The following is a 22,920-nucleotide window of genomic DNA, read 5'->3' on the forward strand; positions in this document are numbered from 1 at the left end:
TCTATCATCAGGCCATATTTTCCAACTACCAATCCTTCTTCGTTTTCAACTTTTGCATCCCAATTGCCAGTAATTATCAGTGGAAACCCTGGTAGCATAGTGGTTAAGTGCTTCGGCTCTTAACCAAGACGTTGGCAGTTCGAATCCGCCAGGTGCTCCTTGGGAACTCTACAGGGCGGTTCTACTCTGTCCTACAGGGTCACTATAAGTCGGAATCAACTCAACGGCAGTGGGTGGGTATCAGTGCATCTTGGTTGCATGTTTGATCAATTTCAGACTGCAGAAATTGGTAAAAATCTTCATCTTTGGCCTTAGTCATTGGTGCATAAATTTAAATGATAGTTGTATCAACTGGTCTTCCTTGTAGGCATATGGATATTATCCTATCACTGACAGTGTTGCACTTTAGGATAGATCTTGAAATGTTCTTTTTGACAATGAACATGGTGCCATTCCTCTTCAATTTCTCATTCCCACCATAGTAGACTATATGATTGTTCAGTTCTAAATGGCCAATACCAGTCCCTTTCAGCTCACTAATGCCCAGGATTTCAATGTTTTTGCGGTCCATTTAATTTTGACAATTTCCAATTTTCCTAGATACATACTTAGTACATTTCACATTCCTATTATTAATGGATGTTTGCAGCTGTGTCTTCTCATTTTGAGTCATGACACATCAGCAAATGAAGGTCCCAAAAGTTTGACTCCATCCACGTCATTAAGGTCAACTCTACTTTGGGGAGGCATCTCTTCCCCAGTCGTCTTTTGAGTGCCTTCCAACCTGAGGGGCTCATCTTATGGCACTATGTCAAACAATGTTCCACTACTGTTCATCAGGTTTTCACTGGCTTTTTTTTTTCAGAAGGAGACTGCCAGTTCCTTCTTCCTAGTCTTTCTTGGTCTGGAAGCTCAGCTATAACCTGTCCACCATAGGTGACCCTGCTGGTATTTGAATACAGGTGGCATAGCTTCCAGCATCACAGCAACACACAATCCCCCACAGTACAACAAACTGACAGATGTATGGGGGGTTCAATGCCTAAACCCATTAAATGCATTGGCAGTCATGAAATGGTTATATTAAAATTCTAATATTTCTTTTTCATTTATTAACTGCAATACTTAAAATTCTTTTTATTGTGGTGAAAATATACATAAAAATATGCCATCTCAACGATTTCCACATGTACAATTCAGTAACATTGATTACATTCTTCATGTTGTACAACCATTCTCTCTATCCTTTGCCAAAGCATTCCACCACCACTAACATAAACTCATTGCACCCTAAGCAAAAATTCCCCCATTCTCCCTCCCTCCCACCCCTGGTAACCACCAATAATCTTTGGTTTCTATGTATTTGTCTATTTCATATAAGTGAACAATATTGTCCTTTTACTACTGACTTATTTCCCTCAATATGATGTTCTCAAGGTTTATCCATGTGGCATGCATCAGGACTTCATTTTTATGGCTGAATAATATTCCATTGTGTGTATATAACACATTTTGTTTATCCATTCATCAGTTGATGGACATTTTGGTTGTGTCCACCTTTTGGTTATTGTGAAAAGTGCTGCAATGAACATTGATGTACAGGTTTCTGTTTGCATTCCTGCTTTTACTTCTTCTGGGTATATACCTAGAACTGGGATTGCTGAGCCATATACTAGTTCTATATTGAATTTTTTTAAAATAATTTTTATTGTGCTTTAAGTGAAAGTTTACAAATCAAGTCAGCCTCTCACATGAAAACTTATATACACCTTACTACATACTCCCAATTACTCTGCCCCAATGAGACAGCCCACTCCTCCTTCCACTCTCTCTTTTCGTGTCCATTTTGCCAGCTTCTAAGCCCCTCTACCCTCGCATCTTCCCTCCAGGCAGGAGATGCGAACATTGTCTCAAGTGTCCACCCAAACCAAGTAGCTCACTCCTCACCACCATCCCTCTCCAACCCACTATCCAGTCCAATCCATGTCTGATGAGCTAGCTTTGGGGATGGTTCCTGTAGTGGGCCAACAGAAGGTCTGGGGGCCATGATCACTGGGGTCCTTCCAGTCTCAGTCAGACCATTAAGTCTGGTCTTTTTATGAGAATTTGGGGTCTGCATCCCACTGTTCTCCTGCTCCCTCAGGGGTTCTCTGTTGTGTTCCCTGTCAGGGCAGTCATCAGTTGTGGCCAGGCACCATCCAGTTCTTCTGGTCTCAGGATGATGTAGTCTCTGGTTCATGTAGCCCTTTCTGTCTCTTGGGCTTGTAAATACCTTGTGTCCTTGGTGTTCTTTATTCTCCTTTGATCCAGGTGGGTTGAGAACAATTGATGCATCTTAGATGACCACTTGCTAGCGTTTAAGACCCAGATGCCACTCTTCAAAGTAGGATGCAGAATGTTTTCTTTATGTCAATTAACTTAGACGTACCCTGAAACCATGGTCCCCAAACCCCTGCCTCCACCTCACTGACCTTCAAAGCATTCAGTTTATTCAGGAAATTTCTTTGCTTTTCATTTAGTCCAGCTGTGCTGACCCCCCCTGTATTGAGTGTTGTCCTTCCCTTCACCTAAAGTAGTTCTTACCTACTATCTAATTAGTAAATACCCCTTTCCCACCCTACCCCTCTTCCATCCTCCCTCCCTCCCCCCCTCATAACCACAAAAGAATGTATTCTTCTCAGTTTAAACTGTTTCTCAAGATCTTATACAATATTTGTCCTTTTGCAACTGACTAATTTCACTCAGCATAATGCCTTCCAGGTTCCTCCATGTTATGAAATGTTTCACAGATTCATCACTGTTCTTTATCAATACATAATATTCCATTGTGTGAATATACAGTGCTACAATAAACATGGGTGTGCATATATGTGTTCGTGTAAAGACTCTTATTTCTCTAGGATATATTCCAAGGAGTGGAATTGCTGGATCATATGGCACTGGGTTTTTTTTTATGGTAATTATATTTCTAGCTTTTTAAGGAAGGGCCAAATTGATTTCCAAAGTGGTTGTACCATTTTACATTCCCACCAGCAGTGTATAAGAGTTCCAATCTCTCTACAGCGTCTCCAACATTTATTATTTTGTGTTTTTTGGATTCATGCCAGCCTTGTTGGAGTGAGATGGAATCTCATTGTAGTTTTGATTTGCATTTCTCTAATGGCTAATGATCAAGAGCATTTCCTTATGTATCTGTTAGCCGCCTGAATGTCTTCTTTAGTGAAGTACCTGTTCATATCCTTTGCCCATTTCTTAATTGGGTTTTTTGTCTTTTTGTGGTTGAGTTTTAGCAGAATCACATAGATTTTAGAGATCAGACGCTGGTCGGAGATGTTGTAGCTGAAAATTTTTTCCCAGTCTGTAGGTGGTCTTTTTACTCTTTTGGTGAAGTCTTTAGATGAGCATAGGTGTTTGATTTTTAGGAGCTCCCAGTTATCTGGTTTCTGTTTGGCATTTTTAGTAATGTTTTGTATTCTGTTTATGTCTTGTGTTAGGGCTCCTAACATTGTCCCTATTTTTTCTTCCATGATCTTTATCCTTTTAGGCTTTATGTTTAGGTCTTTGATCCACTTGGAGTTAGTTTTTGTGCATGGTGTGAGGTATGGATCCTCCTTCATTTTTTTGTAGATGGATATCCAGTTATGCCAGCACCACTTGTTAAAAAGCCTATCTTTTCCCCAATTAACTATGTTCAATTTTTTGAGGAACTGCCAAACTGTTTTCCTCAGTGGCTGTACCATTTTTCATTGCAATACTTTTATAAAGAGATTATTTCCCTCATGTACCATTTGGTTATCCAATGGTACAGTTCATATAGGAAAGGCAGGATAAATGCTTTATCTTTTTTCATTTATTTACCAGTTTTCAAGAAAATTATTTGGTTCCGTATCATCTTCTAAATGTAACCACTTTTTTAAAGATAATTATGTACTCATGAATATAATCATATTTGATGGATTTCAATCAAATTGCAATTATTATCTTCCTGAAGCTTGGGTTGTCTCATCTGTGACCAGTGGGAGACTCTTATGGTTGGTTCCCAAGTTCTTTTAACATGACTTCAGTAGCTTTAACAGCTTCCTCACTTCCGGTGTGACAAGATTCCAGGATCATCTTATACATTTCCAGTCCTAGACCTGGAATCAGCCATTTCTCCAAGAAATTCTGGTTTCATTTCGTGGGAAATCGTATGTCAAGACCATACTCTGGATACCAGGGTTGCTCATTACTACTGAGTTGGTCATTGTTTATAGGCCTCTTTAGTGGAGAGAGCCAGAAAGTGTCATACACACACACACACGCTTTTAAAAGATAAACTATCTTTTGAAATCATACTGATATTTCTAACTCAGGTCCAGGAATACACGTTTTTTGTTTGTTTGTATCAAGTAACTTTTTTTTTCAATTGTGCTTTAGGTGAAAGTTTACAGAGCAAATTAGTTTCTCATTAAACAATTAATACACAAATTGTTTTGTGACATTGGTCGCCAACCCCACAATATGTCAACTCTCCCCTTCTTGACCTCGAGTTCCCCATTTCCATTCATCCAGTTTTCCTGCCCCTTGCTGCCTTCTTGTCTTTGCTTTTGGGCTGGTGTGCCCATTTAGTCTCGTATACATGGTTGAACTATGTGTTGTTGTTTGTTTTATTGGCCTGTCTAATCTTTGTCTGAAGATTGAACTTCAGGAGTAACTTCATTTGTGAGCTTTGAGGGTGTCCAGGGGCGATACCCTCAGGGTTCTCCAGTCTCTGTCAGACTAGTAAGTCTGGTCTTTGTGTGTGTGTGTGTTAGAATTTTGTTCTACTTTTTTCTCCAGCTGTGTCCGGGACCCTCTATTGTGATCCCTGCAAAGCAGTAGGTGGTGGTAGCCAGGCACCAACTAGTTGTTCTGGACTCAGTCTGGTGGAGGCTGTGGTAGTTGTGGTCCATTAGTCCTTTGGACTACTCTTTCCCTTGTGTCTTTGGTTTTCTTCATTCTCATTTGCTCCGGATGGGGTGGGACCAGTCAGTGTATCTTAGATGGGTGCTCACAAGCTTTTAAGACCCTAGATGCTACTCACCAAAGTAGGATGTAGAACATTTTCTTCATAAACTATGTTATGCCAATTGAGCTAGATGTCCCCTGAGACCATGGTCCCCGGCCCTCAGCCCAGTAACTCAGTGTCTCAGGGATTTTTTTTACTTAAACTTTTCTGTATTGTATCTGTATTTCCTTTCTTTCACACTGAAAATGCAGAATCTCAAAGATGCAGGGGATGATAGAATTTGTATATCTTATAATTATTATTTACTTCATCTCACTGTGTTGAGGATCCTCAAGATTACCCACACATTTGATGACTAGCTAGAAAGACTCACAGGATTCAGCCTGTAGTTGTCCTCGCAGCTAAGGTTTGTAACAGTGGAAGGGCATACAGCAGAATCACCAAGGGAAAAGGACACAGGCCGAGTCTGGAAAAATCCATGTGAGACTTCATTTTGCTCTTTCCCTCCCATGAGGACTCACATGGGGTACAGTCCTCCCCCAGCAACAAAAATGCGGCAATCTGTGTGTGGTGTTTCTGCCCAGGAAAGCCCACTAGTCACTTGGAGCCCAAGGTTTTTATTTTGGGGGCTAGTCACTAGACATCCTTGCCTAGCATGTACCATATTCCGAACTCCTAGAAGGAAAGCATAAACCACGTTGTTTGCACAGTCTAGACACAGTGATCACTTTGATCAGTTAGGGAACTGTGGGAACACTCTCAAAATCCAAGTTTCCAAATGCCAACCTTGCAAACAGACTTTTCAAAGGACAGCAGTCTCAGGCCTTCTATGTTAACCCCTTTCTGCAGAGTTTACCCCTTTAGCCCTTGACCAAGTCATCTTTACAGCAAAACTATCAGTAGGACCCCACACAACAGGGTGAGACCAACCTACAGTATTGACCTCAATTATGTCCTCCAGAAATCCTGGATTTAGCTAGTTAACAAACTCCTTTAACCACAAAAGTAGGTCTATTTAGAAAGTCAAGTGGCATCCTCCTTAAATTTCTGTATTAACTTTTTTTTTTCACCTGGCCCCTGGCATCAATTCAGGCACATCACAACTCTGGCCAGTAAGATGAAGCTAATGTGAATGCTTTCCATGACTGAGACAGTGCCATGATAGTCAGGGTACACACATAAACACAACCCCAGAGGGCACAGGTGGTACTCACAGAAAGAAAGAGTTTATAATTGTTAGGACACCCCAAGCAGGACATATGTTGGTCAGGCAATACAGGGTAAAGGGCCCCCAATGTGGTTTCCTACAGTGGAGCCTCCCACTCTAGTGTTCCCAGTCCCATCCAAATAGTTCACTTTAGTCCTTGCTTTCAATGGGACTGCCAAAAGGTAGTCAGTTTCAATCAGTTTTGCTTGTACGTGACATCAGTTCATCTTTCTCACAAATGTGGACAACATCTGGAGGTGTTCTTTGTGGGGGCCACTGCTGTAGGCTCGGGGGTCAGTTTAAATTCTAAGTGTTCACAGCAGCTTGGTAATACAACAACGGGCATTTTTTTTGTCTGTGTGGTAAAAACATATACAATAAAACGTTCACCAATTTAACAATTTCTACATGTACAATTCAGTGACCATGATTACACTCTTCATATTGTGCAACTATTCTTGCTATCTTTTCCCAAATTATTCCACTATCATTAACATAAACTCAATGCCCCCTTAGCAAAAATTCCCCCTCCCTTCTCCCTCCCACTCCTGGTAACCACTAATAATCTTTGGTTTCTATATATTTGCTTATTTCATATAAGAGAGGTACAGTATTTGTCTTTTTGCAACTGACTTATTTCACTCAGCATATTTTCAAGGTTCCTCCATGTTGTGGCACGCACCAGGACTTCATTTCTGTTTATGGCTAAGTAGTATTCCATTGTGTACCTCATTTTGTTTATCCATTCATCTGTTGATGAACATTCTGTTTGTTTCCATGTTTTGGCTATTGTCAAAAGAGCTGCAATGAACATTGGTGTGCAGGTTTCTGTTTGTGTTTCTGCTGTTAAAACAAAAATCATAAAGGCAGTAATAGAAATTGATTGAAGTTTATTTAATATATGATTTGCAAATTGGGGTAACATTTTAACTAGAGAGTCAAAAATGTTCTGAAGAAGAGGGAACCTCAAAACACTCATACCAAATTTTATTGGCATTGCCGTGGAGAAAAGGGTCAAAACAGAACTGATAAACAAATCTGTGGTAAGGATTTCAAACAGCATTGTCTTGAAGAACAATTAAAATAATCACTGATTAATCCTAAATATAGTTCCCAGTCTGACCTTTGAAGTCTGTTTTCCAAAACTGACTAAATTCTTCAAAGGAGCACATTGCCTAAGCAAAATGGTCTTACTAGTTGATGTAGACCATTGTTTGACTCAAAGGTGGTTTTTAGGAACAAGTTTTTTCAAGGCTTAAGATTCAAAAGGAGAACTAAGGGCAACGGCCTGAGTGGGTTACCCCAACTTCCATGAAAGCCAGAAATTTGGATTCCAGGAGAGTTAAAATGGTTTCTCACTGCTTTCACTTTTTATGGATATATACCTAGGATTGGGATTTCTGTGTTATATGGTGGTTCTATATTCAACTTTTTGAGGAACTGCCAAACTGTTTTCTACAGTGACTGTACCATTTTACATTCCCACCAGCAGTGGATGAGGGTTCCAGTTTCTCCACAACCTCACCAACACCTGTTGTTTTCTGTTTTATTGATTATTTCCATTATAACGGAGGTGAGGTGGTATCTCATTGTGGTTTCGATTTGTATCTCCCTAATGGCTAATGGCTATTAAAGTCTACAGTCTTCAGTATGGATTACACTCAACATGAAGAAAACAAAAATCCTCACAACTGGACCAATAAGCAACATCATAATAAAAGGAGAAAAGATTGAAGTTGTCAAGAATTTCATTTTACTTGGATCCACAATCAACACCCATGGAAGCAGCAGTCAACAAATCAAATGATGCATTGCATTGGGCAAATCTGCTGCAAAAGACCTCTTTAAAATGTTAAAAGTAAAGATGTCACTTTAAGGACTAAGGTGCGCTTGACCCAAGCCATGGTGTTTTCAATCACCTCATATGCATGCAAAAGCTGGACAATGAATAAAGAAGACCAAAGAAGTGTTACTGGGTGGAAACCCTAGGTTCTGCTCAGCGTGACTTGTTCTGGCCAATAAACAAGAGACTGAGGTGGGAAAGCAGAAAGGTGTCTTTGTTTCATTGTGCAAGGAAAGGAGTCGTTCGAATGTCACTGCCACCAAGACTGCTCAGTGAGGGCAATGGGAAAGGTTACTTTTAAGGGGCTTACAAGTAAGGAGTTCATACAAGTTACATCAGCAACATTCTTAATCATACTATGTAGGCACAATGGGGTTTACATATAACTTCATGCATTGCCAGGGTTTTTACGGTGCAGGCCAAGCAAAAGAACTAGGATTCTAATGCAAAGTTTCAAGGCAGGCCAAGCAAAGGAGCTAGGATTCTAATGCAAAGTTGTGGGCAGGCTGAGCAAGCTGCTTGAGGCAGTAGAATTTTCCACAGCCAGGGGATCTCTGTCTTATTCCGTTTTTCTTTTTTTTGGACATTGGTCATTCAGGACCAATGTCAATTCTGAACTATAGCCCAGCTTGGAATTGTTTGGCATGTTATCGAGGAGGGGGCAAATATTGGACCTAAGAATTGTGCCCCCTCTTCTTTTAGCCAGTAAGTTGGATGAAGAAGTACAGGGATTATGGATAATTATTGTTTACGTAGTATGGTTTACAACTGACTATCAACCAAATGCTAAAGGAAAAAGAGTAGTTTTATGCTCTGTTTATGTGAATGTTTCCCTAAAAGATGTTTTCCAAGATTGTTCTAGCTATTGTCTTTATACCTCAGGGCCCAATTGATGTGTCTTTGTGAGTTCTTGTGAGTCCAGCTCCAGTTGGGTCACATCGTTTATGCTCAAGGACAGGGAATAATGGCTCCGATATTATCTCCTAAATCATTCTTTTTTTTTTTTTTTGATTGGAGATTGGAGATAACACATTGATGATTAATACCCGGACTTAGTTGAGCTCCTAAATGGCGGCCATGGCAGGCTCTTTAAACTCATGGTGCTGGTTTCCCACTGGATACCATCTGGTTCTTCACCAGGATCTTAAGTAAGAACAACATCCCCATCAATCACATTGCCGAAGTGAGCAGACTTAATGTACATCAACATTTTAGCTCAAGGTCTTCTTAAGTTTGTAAGACAATAGAAGATAAGTTTTATTATGCCTAATACTATCAGGATGCAGACTAAGAATATTACCATTCCTTGCAATAGTGATTTGGCTCATGTATTTATTCTTGATGGTAACTAACCATATAAATCTGGTGTTTTAAAGGTGTTACAGTGTGTAACCAAATAGCTTGCCATCTAATTCTATGTATATCTTATTTTACTTTTCCTGTGTTATTTGTCTGAATACAACAAGAGGTATTTGCTACAGTACAGATTGCACTTTCTTCACCTAATAAAATATTTGAGGCTATTTTGTTATCTCATGTCACCTTGGCTAATGAGGTCAGAGATCACTGTTGTGTTTCTATCCCATTTGCAACTTCATCTGCTATTTATAGTGATTGACAAATTTCTTAAAGATTTTTTCCAATTTGACTATACCATAAGCAAGAATTAAAGCTATCAACCACACCCTAAGTGTTGGATCAATGGATTTTCTTCTGACTCTCATTTTACAATGTGGAACAATTTAACATTACCTTTCCAATATTTACTAGCATCATTACTATGAATACCTAAAGCTAATCTTAAAATTCCCAAAGTGCATGGCCCACAAATTTGCTAGGAATCTAAGCAAGAGATTGCACACTTAAATTCACTGTCAGTTGGAAAGGGATCATCTAAACTAGTATAGGTGAATCCATTACAGAAGCACATATACCCAAAAGGAGCACACAAAGTTTGACTAGAGGAAACAGAAGGTATAGAAAAATTTGCATGTGACAACAAATATTCCATTAGAGAATACATTATTAGTGAGATAATACAGAATGGACCTCTGCTGTTGGAGGTCTTCAGGCAATCTATTTAAAACATAAATCTGGGAATCAACATGGCACTATAGACAGAAGTATCATGCTGTCACTCTGCAGCAAAGACCCAAAAAACTAAGTAAAACAGATACAGGTGCCAATCCTGGAACCCTAAGTACCAAATGAAGGAAAAAAGAACACAATCAAGTACTGAATGGAATAAGAAACTGACAGAGAACAAAGAACAAGGAGAGCTATGGAGTAGGAGGTCCTCTACCAGCTAATGTTGCTGGATTTGCCATCTTCAACCTCAGCCACCAAGGACTGTGGATAGGAGTATGAGAAGGCAACTCCACAGAGCTCCCAGCAGGAGACAGAGCACCTGGTAACCAGGGATACATGCTTTCCCACCCCCATCCATCTTACACAACTTGAACAAATAGAAAGAGAATGGCAAAAGAAACCCAAAGGCACCACAAGGAAGGAAGTTAAAAAGATCAGAACACAAATAAATGAAACAGAGAATAGAAAAACAATAAAAAGAATCAACAAAACCAAAAGTCGATTCGCTGAAAAGATCAACAAAATTGACAAACCGTTGGCCAAACTGACAAAAGGAAAAGAGGAGAGGATACAATAAACAAAATAAGAAATGAAATGGGGGACATTACAACAGACCCAACTGAAATAAAAAGGGTCATAACAGAGTATTATGAAAAACTATACTCCAACAAATTTGAAAACCTAGAGGAAATGGACAAATTTCTAGAAACACACTACCTACCCAAACTAACACAAACTGAAGTTGAAAATCTGAACAGACTGATAACAACAGAAAATATTGAAAAGGTAGTAAAAAAAAAAAAACACTACCAACAAAAAAAAGCCCTGGCCCAGATGGCTTCACTGGAGAATTCTACCAAACATTCAGAAGTGCGCTTACACTACTACCAGTCAGTTTCAGAACATAGAAAAGGAAGGGATATTTCCGAATTCATTCTGTGAAGCCAGCACAACCCTGGTAACAAAACCAGGCAAAGACACCACAAAAAATAAAATTACAGACCAATATCTCTCATGAATATAGATGCAAAAACTTTCAACAAAATTCTAACCAATAGAATTCAGCACCATATAAAAAATGACCAAGTGGGATTCTATGCAAAGATGGCTCAACATTAGAAAATCAATCAACGTAATCCACCACATAAATAAATCACATGATTAGCTCGATCGATGCAGAAAAAGCATTTAACAAAATCCAACACCCATTCCTGATAAAAACTCTAAATAAAATAGGTGTAGAAAGGAAATTCCTCAACATAACAAATGGCATCTGTATAAAACCAACAGCCAACATCATTCTTAATGGAGAAAGGCTGAAAACATTCCCCTTGAGGACAGGACCAAGACAAGGATGCCCTTTATCACCACTCCTATTTAACATTGTGCTGGAAATCCTATCTAGAGCAATAATGCAAGAAAAATAAATAAAGGGCATCCAAATTGGTAGGGAAAAAGTAAAGCTGTCCCTATTTGTGGATGACATGCTACTATACATAAAAAAAAAAAAAAATTTTTTTTTTTTAAAAATCCAAAAAACTCCATAAGAAACCTACTGGAACTAATGAAAAGATTCAGCAGAGTAGCAGGATACAAGACAAGCATACAAAAATCAGTTGGATTCCTATGCACCAATAAGAGATCCATGAAAAGGAAATCAGGAAAACAACAATATTTATAACAGCCCCTAAAAAAATAAAATACTTAGGAATAAACCCAAAGAGGGATGTAAAAGACCTATGCAAAGAAAACTACGAAACACTACTGCAAGAAACCAAAAGAGACCCTTATAAGTGAAAAAACATACCATGCTCATGGATAAGTAGACTTAGCATTGTGAAAATGAAGCAACCTACAAATACAATGCAATCCCCATCAAATTACCAACAGCATTCTTTAAAGAGATGGAAAAACTAATCATTAACTTTATATGGAAAGGGAAGAGGCACCAGATAAGTAAAGCAATACTGAAGAAGAATAAAGTAGGAGACCTTGTGCTACCTGACCTCAGAGCCTACTGTACAGCTATAGTAGTCAAAACAGCCTGGCATTGGTACAACGACAGACACATTGACCAGTGGAACAGAATTGAGAACGCAGATATAAATCCATCCATCTATGGTCACCTGATCTTCAACAAAGGTCCAAAGTCCATCAAATGGGGAAAAGACAATGTTTTTAACGAGCCAAGAGCCAAGTCGTTGCCGTTGAGTTGATTCTGACTCATAGAAACCCTATAAGACAGAGTAGAACAGCCTCATAGGGCTTCCAAGGAGCGCCTGATGGATTCAAACTGCTGATCTTTTGGTTAGCAGCCATAGCTCTTAACCACTATGCCACCAGGTTTCCTTTTAACAAATGGTGCTGGCAAAACTGGATGTCTAGCTGCAAAAAAGAAAAAAGAAACAGGACCCATACCTCACTCCATACACAAAAACTAATTCAAAATACCTAAATATAAAACAAAAAACTATAAAGATCATAGAAGAAAAAATAGGGTCAACATTCACCCAACCCATAGAGGCCCTAATATACGGCATTAACAGGATACAAACCATAATTAACACAGACACCAGAAGATAAACTAGATAACTGGGATCTTCTAAAAATTAAACACTTACGCTCATCAAAAGACTTCACCAAAAGAGTAAAAAGAGAACTTACAGACTGGGAAAAAATTTTGGCTATGACAAACCCGACAAAGGTCTAATCTCTAAAATCTATAGGAAAATCCAATACCTTTACAACAAAAAGACAAATAATCCAATTAAAAAGTGGACAAAGGATTTGAACAGACACTTTACCAAAGAATACATTCAAGTGGCTAACCTATACAGGAGGAGCTGCTCGCCATCACTAGCTATTAAAAAAATGCAAATCAAAACCACAAGGAGATACCGTCTAGCCCCAACATTACTGTCATAAATTAAAAAAAAAATAGCAAATGTTGGAGAGGTTGCTGGGAGATTTGAACTCTTAGGCACTGCTGGTGAGCATGTAAAATGGTACAGCCATTTGGAAAATGATATGGTACTTCCTGAAAAAGCTAGAAATAGAAATACCATATGATCCAGCAACCCCACTTCTAGGAATATATCCTGGAGAAATAAGAGCCGTCACATGAATAGACATATGCACACTCATGTTCATTGTAGCATTGTTCAAATTAGCAAGAAGATGGAAACAACCTATGGATAAACAAACTATGGTACATACAATGGAATACTACGCAACAATGAAGAACAATGATGAATCTGCAAAACATCTCACAACATGGGTGAATCTGGAGGGCATTATGCTGAGTGAAATAAGTCAATCACAAAAGGACAAATATTGTATGAGACCACTACTATAAAAATTCATGAAAAGATTTACACACAAAAAGAAACAATCTTTGATGGTAACTAGGGAGGGGAGGGGTGGGGAGTGAAAAACACTAAATTGACAATAGGTAAGTGGTAACTTTGGTGAAGGGTAAGACGTTACACAATACTGGGGAAGCCGGCACAACTTATCCAAGGCAAAGTCGTGGAAGCTCCATAGACACATCCAAACTCCCTGAGGGACCAGATTATCGGGCTGAGTGCTGTGGGGATTATTGTCTTGGAAAACATCTAGCTCAATTGCCATAACATAGTTTATAAAGAAAATGTTCTACATTGCACTTTGGTGAGTAGCCTCTGGGGTCTTAAAAGCTTGTGAGCGGCCATCTAAGATACTCCACTGGTCTCACCTCATCTGGAACAAGGGAGAATGAAGAAAACCAAAGACACAAGGGAAAGATTAGCTCAAAGGACTAATGGACCACAACTACCACAGCCTCCACCAGACTGAGTCCAACACAACTAAGTGCTGCCTGGCTACCACCTACCTACCGCTCTGATGGGGATCACAACAGAGGATCCTGGACAGAGCTGGTGAAATGTAGAAGAAAAAAAGACCGGACTTACTGGTCTGACAGAGACTGAAGAAATCCTGAGAGTAATGGCCCCTGGACACCCATTCAGCTCAGTTATGAAGTCACTCCTAAGGTTCACCCTTCAGACAAAGATTAGATAGGCCCATAAAACAAAATGAGAGTAAATGGGCACACCAGCCCAGGAGCAAAGATGAGAAGGCAGGAGGGGACAAGAAAGCTGGTAATGGGGAACCCAAGGTTGAGGAGGCGAGAGTGTTGACATGTCATGGGGTTGGCTGTCAAAGAGCAAACTGGAGCTTCTGTTAAAATTAAAGCGAAGAGATTTACTGAAGGGATAGAACGATCTGGTTTGGGCAGATTGACAAAAGTACTCCAGCAAAAAAGAATTTTTTACAGAAAATCCAGGAACTTACAAGAAAAAATTCCAGTTGGTTGACATTTACGAAATCATGCTTTAATAGGCACCAGACAATTGCAAGATCCCTTAAGCATTCTATTGTTAATCATAAAGTTTTAGGCAGTTAACAGCTTGATCTATGGATATTTTGGGGGCCAGCCTGGGAGCATGCTGTGACAGAAAGGGAGGGGAGGGGAGCCAATAGGCTTCCTAAGTTATTTTAGCTAGCTGACTTTTGAGAATCAGTGCAGACTGAGCAGTAAACGACAAAATGGAGTCCGGCTTACAACTTTGGCAGGAGCCTCTCTTTATGCCAAGCACCTAGATTTTTGGGGCTCCTTCACATGGTTAATGACAGAAGACCTGAAGTTGCAGTGGTGAAGCACTTGGCTGCTAACGGAAAGGTTGGCATTTTGAACCCATCAGCCACTCTTCGGGAGAAAGATGTGAAGTCTGCTTAAGAAAAGATTACAGCCTTGGAAACTCTATGGAGCAGTTCTGTTCTGTCCTATAGGGTCTCTATGAATTGGACTCGATGGCAACGAGTTTTTTTTTTTAATGCTAATGATGTTGTGCATCTTTCCATGTGCTTGTTGGCCATTTGAATATCCACTTTGGTGAACTGCGAGTTTAAGCCCTTTGTCCATTTTTTGATTGGGTTATTTGTCTTTTTTTTGTTGTTAAGTTGTAGAAAGTTTTCTTTATATTTTGGATATTAGATCCTTACTGGATATCTGGTTCCCAAAAATTTTCTCCCATTCTGTAGGTTGTCTTCTCACTTTGTTTATAAAGTACTTTGATGAACAAATGTATTTAATTTTTATGAGGTCCTGGACAAAAAATGTGGTTTGTCCTTTGTCTCTGGTTTCTGGAAAATGTCGTCGTTGTTGTTAGGTGCCGTCGAGTTGGTTCCAACTCATAGCGACCCTATGCACAACAGAACGAAACACTGCCCAGTCCTGAGCCATCCTCAGAATTGTTGCTACGCTTGAGCTCATTGTTGCAGCCACTGTGTCAATCCACCTCGTTGAGGGTCTTCCTCTTTTCCACTGGCCCTGTACTCTGCCAAGCATGATGTCCTTCTCCGGGGACTGATCCCTCCTGACAACACGTACAAAGTAGGTAAGACACAGTCTTGCCATCCTTGCTTCTAAGGAGCATTCTGGTTGTACTTCTTCCAAGACAGATTTGTTCGTTCTCTTGGCAGTCCATGGTTTATTCAATATTTTTTGCCACCACCAAAATTCAAAGGCGTCAATTCTTCCTCAGTCCTCCTTATTCATTGTCCAGCTTTGACTTGCATATGATGCGATTGAAAATACCATGGCTCGGGTCAGGCGCACCTTAGTCTTCAAGGTGACATCTTTGCTCTTCAACACTTTAAAGAGGTCCTTTGCAGCAGATTTACCCAATGCAATGGGTCTTTTGATTTCTTGACTGCTGCTTCCATGGCTGTGGATTGTGGATCCAAGTAAAATGAAATCCTTGACAACGTCATCTTTTCTCCATTTATCATGATGTTGCTCATTGGTCCAGTTGTGAGGATTTTTGTTTTCTTTATGTTGAGGTGTAATCCATACTGAAGGCTGTGGTCTTTGATCTTCATTAGTAATTGCTTCAAGTCCTCTTCACTTGCAGCAAGCAAGGTTGTGTCATCTGCATAACGCAGGTTGTTAATGAGTCTTCCTCCAATTCTGATGCCCCGTTCTTCTTCATATAGTCCAGCTTCTCGTATTATTTGCTCAGCGTACAGATTGAATAGGTATGGTGAAAGAATACAGCCCTGCTGCACACCTTTCCTGACTTTAAACCAATCAGTATCCCCTTGTTGTGTCCGAACAACTGCCTCTTGATCTATGTAAAGTTTCCTCATGAGCACAATTAAGTGTTCTGGAATTCCCATTCTTCGAAATGTTATCCATAATTTGTTATGATCCATAATTTATTATGAACCACACAGTTTAATGCCTTTGCATAGTCAATAAAACACACATTAACATCCTTCTGGTATTCTCTGCTTTCAGCCAGGATCCATCTGACATCAGCAATGATATCCCTGGTACCACGTCCTCTTCTGAAACCGGCCTGAATTTCTGGCAGTTTTCTGTCAATATGCTGCTGCAGCCACTTCTCAATGACCTTCAGCAAAATTTTGCTTGCGTGTGATATTAATGATATTGTTCTATAATTTCTGCATTTGGTTGGATCACCTTTCTTGGGAATAGGCATAAATATGGATCTCTTCCAGTCAGTTGGCCAGGAAGCTGTCTTCCACATTTCTTGGTACAGAAGAGTGAGCACCTCCAGCACTGCATCCCTTTATTGAAACATCTCAATTGATATTCCGTCAATTCCTGGAGCCTTGTTTTTCGCCAATGCCTTCAGCGTAGCTTGGACCTCTTCCTTCAGTACCATCAGTTCCTGACCATATGCTACGTCTTGAAATGGTTGATCGTCAGCTAATTCTTTTTGGTATAGTGACTCTGTGTATTCCTTCCATCTTCTTTTGATGCTTCCTGCGTCTTTTAATATTTTCCCCATAGAATCCTTCACTATTGCAACTCAAGGCTTGAATTTTTTCTTCAGTTCTTTCAGCTTGAGAAATGCTGAGCGTGTTCTTCCCTTTTGGTTCTCCATCTCCAGCTCTTTGCACATGTCGTTATAATACTTTACTTTGTCTTCTCAAGACGCCCTTTAAAATCTTCTGTTCAGTTCTTTTACTCCATCAATTCTTCCTTTTGCTTTAGCTGCTCAACACTCAAGAGCAAGTTTCAGAGTCTCCTCTGACATCCATCTTGGTCTTTTCTTTCTTTCCTGCCTTTTCAATGACCTCTTGCTTTCTTCATGGATGATGTCCTTGTCTTCAGTCACTAGTGTTCAATGCGTCAAATCTATTCTTCACTTGGTCTCTAAATTCAGGTGGGATATACTCAAGGTCATATTTTGGCTCTCGTGGACTTGCTCTGATTTTCTTCAGTTTCAGCTTGGACTTGCATATGAGCAATTGATGGTCTGTTCCACAGTTGGCCCCTGGCCTTGTTCTGACTGATGATATCATGCTTTTCCATCATCTCTTTCCACAGATGTAGTCGATTTGATTTCTGTGTGTTCCATCTGGCGAGGTCCATGTGTATAGTCGCTGTTTATGTTGATGAAAGAAGGTATTTGAATGAAGAAGTTGTTGGTCTTGCAGAATTCTATCATTCGATCTCTGGCATTGTTTCTATCACCAAGGCTGCATTTTCCAGCCACTGATCCTTCTTCTTTGTTTCCAACTTTCGCATTTCAACCACCAGTAATTATCAATGCATTTTATCAATCAATTTCAGACTGCAGCAGTTGATAAAAATCTTCTATTTCTTCATCTTTGGACCTAGTGGTTGGTGCATAAATTTGAATAATAGTCATATTAACTGGCCTTCCTTGTAGGCATATGAATATTATCCTATCACTGACAGCGTTGTATTTCAGGATACATCTTGAAACATTCTTCAAGCTGTCATTCCCAGCATAGTAGACCATATGATTGTCTGATTCAAAATGGCCAATACCAGTCCATTTCAGCTCACTAATGCCTAGGATATCCACGTTTATGTGTTCCATTTCATTTTTGATGATTTCCAATTTTCCTAGATTCATACTTCATACATTGAGTGAGTCATACTTCATACATTCCAGGTTCTGATTATTAATGGATGTTTGCAGCTATTTCTTCTCATTTTGAGTCTTGCCACATCAGTGAATGAAGGTATCAAAGGCTTTACTCCATCCACATCATTAAGGTCAACTCTACTTTGACGAGGTAGCTCTTCCCCAGTCATTTTTTGAGTACCTTTCAACCTGGGGGCCTCATCTTCCAGCACTATATCAGACAATGTTCTGCTGCTATTCATAAGGTTTTCACTGGCTAATGCTTTTCAGAAGTAGACTGCTGGGTCCTTCTTCCTAGTCTGTCTTAGTCTGGAAGCTCAGCTGAAACCTGTCCTCCATGGGAGAACCCTGCTGGTATCTGAACACCGGTGGCATAGCTTCTAGCATCACAACAACACAGAAGCTCCCACAGTACAACAAACTGACAGACATGTGGGGGTTCTGGAAAATAGCCCTTGGAATTTTTTTTATTGTGCTTTAAGTGAAAGTTTACAAATCAAGTCAGTCTCTCATACAAAAACTTATAAACACCTTGCTATGTTCTCCTAGCTGCTCTCCCTCTAACAAGACAGTGCACTCCTCCTCTCCACCCTATATTCCCCGTGTCCATTCAACCAGCTCCTGTCCTCCTCTTCCTTATCATCTCGCCTCCAGTCAGGAGCTGCCCACATAGTCTCATGTGTCTACCTGAGCCAAAAACTCACTCTTCACCAATATCATTTTCTGTTTTATAGTCCAGTCCGATCCTTGTTTGAAGAGTTGGCTTTAGGAATGGTTCCAGTCTTGGGCTAACAGATTGTCTGGGGACCATGACCTCTGGGGTCCCTACAGTCTCATTCAGACCATTAAGTCTGGTCTTTTTACTAGAATTTGAGATCTGCGTCCCACTGTTCTCCTGCTCCATCAGGGATTCACTGTAGTGTTCCCTTTCACGACATCGGTGGTAGCCAGGCACCAACTGGTTCTTCTGGTCTCAGTCTGTTGTAGCCTCTGGTTTATGTGGCCCTTTCTGTCCCTTGGGTCATCTTTACCTTATGTCTTTGGTGTTCTTCATTCTCCTTTGCTCCAGGTGAGTTGAGAACAATTGATGCATCTTAGATGGCTGCTTTCTAGCTTTGAAGACCCCAGATGCCACTCACCAAAGTGGGATGCAGAATGTTTTCTTAATACATTTGCTTATGGCAATTGACCTAGATGTCCCCTGAAACCATGGTCCCCAAGACCCCTGCCCCTGCTACTCTGGCCTTCGAAGGGTTCGGTTGTGTTCAGGAAACTTATTTGCTTTTGGTTTAGTCCAGTTGTGCTGACCTCTCCTGTATTGTGTGTTGTCTTTCCCTTCACCTAAAATAGTTCTTGTCTACTATCTTATTAGTGAATACCCCTCTCCCTCCCCACCCCCATAACCATCAAAGAATATTTTCTTCTGTGTTTAAACTTTTTCTTGAGTTCTTATCTTAGTGGTCTCATAGAGTATTTGTCCTTTTGCAACTAATTTCACTCAGCATAATGTCTTCCAGATTCCTCCATGTTATGAGATGTTTCACGGATTCATCGTTGTTCTTAGTCATTGCATAATATTCCATTATGTGCATATAGCATAATTTATTTATCCATTCATCCTTGGAATTTTTTGAGCAATCAAAGTGTTTTTGTTTTTCTAAAACAGCCAGGCAAGACTGAAACATGTGAAAATGAGTAGAGGCTACACAGGCCCCACCCTGACAGCAAACCTCAGAAAGGGAGGGGGGGGTGATGCAGTCAGTCCTGCATATTCATTGTTTATGCGTAAGTATGGAGTTCCCAGGAGCCCTGGTGGTGCAGTGGTTAAGTGCTCAGCTGCTAACCTAAAGGTCGAGAGTTCAACCCACCAGCAGCTCCATGGGAGAAAGATGTAACATCTCCTTCCATAAAGATTTACAGCATTGGAAACCCTGTTGGGCAGTTCTACTCTGAGTCAGAATTGACTTGATGATAACAGGTTTCAATGGAATTAGTGAGGCCTCAATGACTATTATAAGTGACCCTGGACTTTAGAGCTTCCTTTTGGGGGGCTTCCTGGATTGGTGAGAATATCGATGCACAGGAAAGTGTGGCACATCCCTGGGGACAGCAGAAGACTCATGCTGGGACCTCGCCCAAACCTTGCCTGATGTGTCTCTTCACTTGTGTCCTTTCTGGTTATAATAAATGCATAGCTGTAAGTATAAGTAATAATAATAATAAAAAAACCGTTGCTGTCGCGTGGATTCTGACTCATAGCGACCCTATAGGACACAGTAGAATTGCCGCATAGGGTTTCTAAGGAGCTCCTTGTGGATTCCAACTGCTGACCTTTTGGTTAGCAGCCATAGCTCTTAATCACTGGGCCACCAGGGCTCCAAGTATAGGTAACAGTCCCATGAATTTTGTGAGCTGTTATAGAGAGTTAATGAACCCACAGGGGGCAATAAACCAGCAGGGGCTGGCAGGACAGAGTCCTAACTTGTGAAGACCCAGATCTGGGTGGCTGCTGGTCAACGAAAGGCTGCACAAGCAGTCTATGAAGAAGGATAGAGTCCTTCTAGCTTGTGATCTAGTCCCAGGGGGGCTGGGAGTGGGAGGGGTGGCTGATCTGAAGTACAAGGAGTTGTGCAGACTCTTGAGCCTATTGCTGGTACCTGATGACCTGGCCCTGGGTAGCCAGGGATGGTGTGACCTGGGTCAAGGTGGCCAGGGATGAATTCGGACCTAACCTTGGGTGGTTAGGATCAGAGAGGAAGTGCCATGGAGGTGGCTGGCAGTGAGGATCATGGAGATGTGGGAAGGCGAAGCCTGAATCCATTTCCAAGTGGGAATTAGATTCATGGTGATCCTTACCACATAGTTAGTGATAAAGGTGGAGTTTTCCCACCTTCCCCTTTTGTAGTGTGGTTGGGCGCAGGTCCCATTTATCTACTTTGTCTTTTGCTGCTCATGCTTTTGTCATCATATCTGATCATCCATTATTAAAAACTAGGTCCTGCAGCCACGCCCCTATATTTTCTTCTAAGAATTTTAGGATTTCAGTTTTCACGTTTATCTAACACCTGCATTTTGCTTCAGGAAGAAGGGAAAGGTTCCAGGAGCAGTTCTGAAAAACAAAGGTTATTAATGCCATCTCTACTCCCCTGCACACCACCCCTCACCCCAGAGGCCATGATTTTCTTTCCTTCTCTGTTGTTACAAAATCAGGGTGTCTCATTTAGTAATCATAACTTTATATTTCTTCCCAATAATTTTTTACTTTCATCTAGACCTTTTGTCTGGAAGGGTTGGCTGCAAGAGGTACAGAAGCATTTTCCCGGGAAAACATTTTTAAACAACTTAACCAGAAAGACACATCACGTTGGGAATTGGTCAGGATGAATCCTGGATTTTCAAAATGAGTTTATATATTCCCTCCCATCCTAATCATTTATCTAGTGTACAGCTTAGAAAAGATTAACCCCTTTCTGAGGAAAGCTGCACTAAATAATCAAACTGTCTTTCCAAGGTGTATGCATCAGGGGAAAGGGGAGAGAAATAGAGTTAGGCTATCAGTCCATTATTTCACACAGCAACTAATCCAGAAAGTCAAACACAACAAGTCAACAGTATTGAGAAATCTCCAAGAGGGGGTTGAGAGTCTGATCTATCAGGAGTAGGCGGAGGGGTCATACTCCCTGTGATGCGCCCTCCGCCAATTTGTAGTTTGTGGCAGGAATCACAAATTAGGAATGCAATTAGTCTCAGTATCAGAAGTACAAAGCCCATGAGCAGCTCTATTTCAAGCCATCAGAAAACAAACCCTTCCCTGTCAGTCCAGTCAGCATTCATGATATTTCCATAGTTATAACCCGACAGAAATTGGCAACTGTCCCAGAATCTGAATTTTGTTCTTTGAGTACAGCAAAACTATATTTGCTTTCTGTTCAGCACAGCTCCTGTTGAGGCTGAAACGGCTAGCAGAAGACGGTATCAACTTTCAGTTTAGATTCAGGCCCAAGCAGTTAAAAAATATCTGTTAATTTGAGATTTTAAAAAAGCCAGTGGCTTTTCTTCAGTAGCAACAAAGCGAAGATGAGACAGGGCCGGCTTTGTCCAAGTCCTAGTGGACAAATGCAGGGGTAAATAAAAATCAAAAAGAGAAAAATATATATATAATTTCCCCTGATGCAAAAATGAAAAGAGATCCCCCACACCTTCCATTTTCTTAGAGCATTTACTTTAAAAACCTTGTAATTGTAAAAATTGTCTTTGCCTCTTTTGAGAAATTCTCTTGAAAAGCTAAATAAGCTTCTTGCCAGAATGTTTTCTCAAGGACCTGGGAGCCACCTCTTTAGAATGTAATCCATAAGGAATCCAGCTGCCCCCCTCCCGCCCCACCAGCTCTCGGATTCTGTGGGAGGGTAAGAGCCTAACTTAAGCAGTTTCCAAGCTGTGAAACTACCTCCTGTCATAGAGATTATGACTTTGCTTTTCCTTTGGATAAAGGCAACTAGCAAACACTGGTTACTACCATAATAACCAGGTGAATTTAGGATAAACAATATTAGACAAATGGTGCGACAAGTCCTCTTATTTGAAGTCTAGTTATCGTTTACCTTGAGAACATGTATGAAATGGGTTGCATCTACTTGGCTAGGTAGAAAAAAGAGTGAAAACTATTTTAATTCTCTTGGAGGCTTTAAGGAACTGGTTTTCCTGGGTTCAACTTCAAGTCAAACAATAGCCTGGTAAGCAGCTGAGTGAAAACTGTTTTGTCTTAGGCATTGGGCTCTTTTGGAGAATTACAATGACCTTCAGGAAACTACCCTGCCTGGACTTTGCC

The sequence above is a fragment of the Elephas maximus genome, chromosome X (assembly GCF_024166365.1).
Source record: "Elephas maximus indicus isolate mEleMax1 chromosome X, mEleMax1 primary haplotype, whole genome shotgun sequence".
NCBI lineage: Eukaryota > Metazoa > Chordata > Mammalia > Proboscidea > Elephantidae > Elephas > Elephas maximus.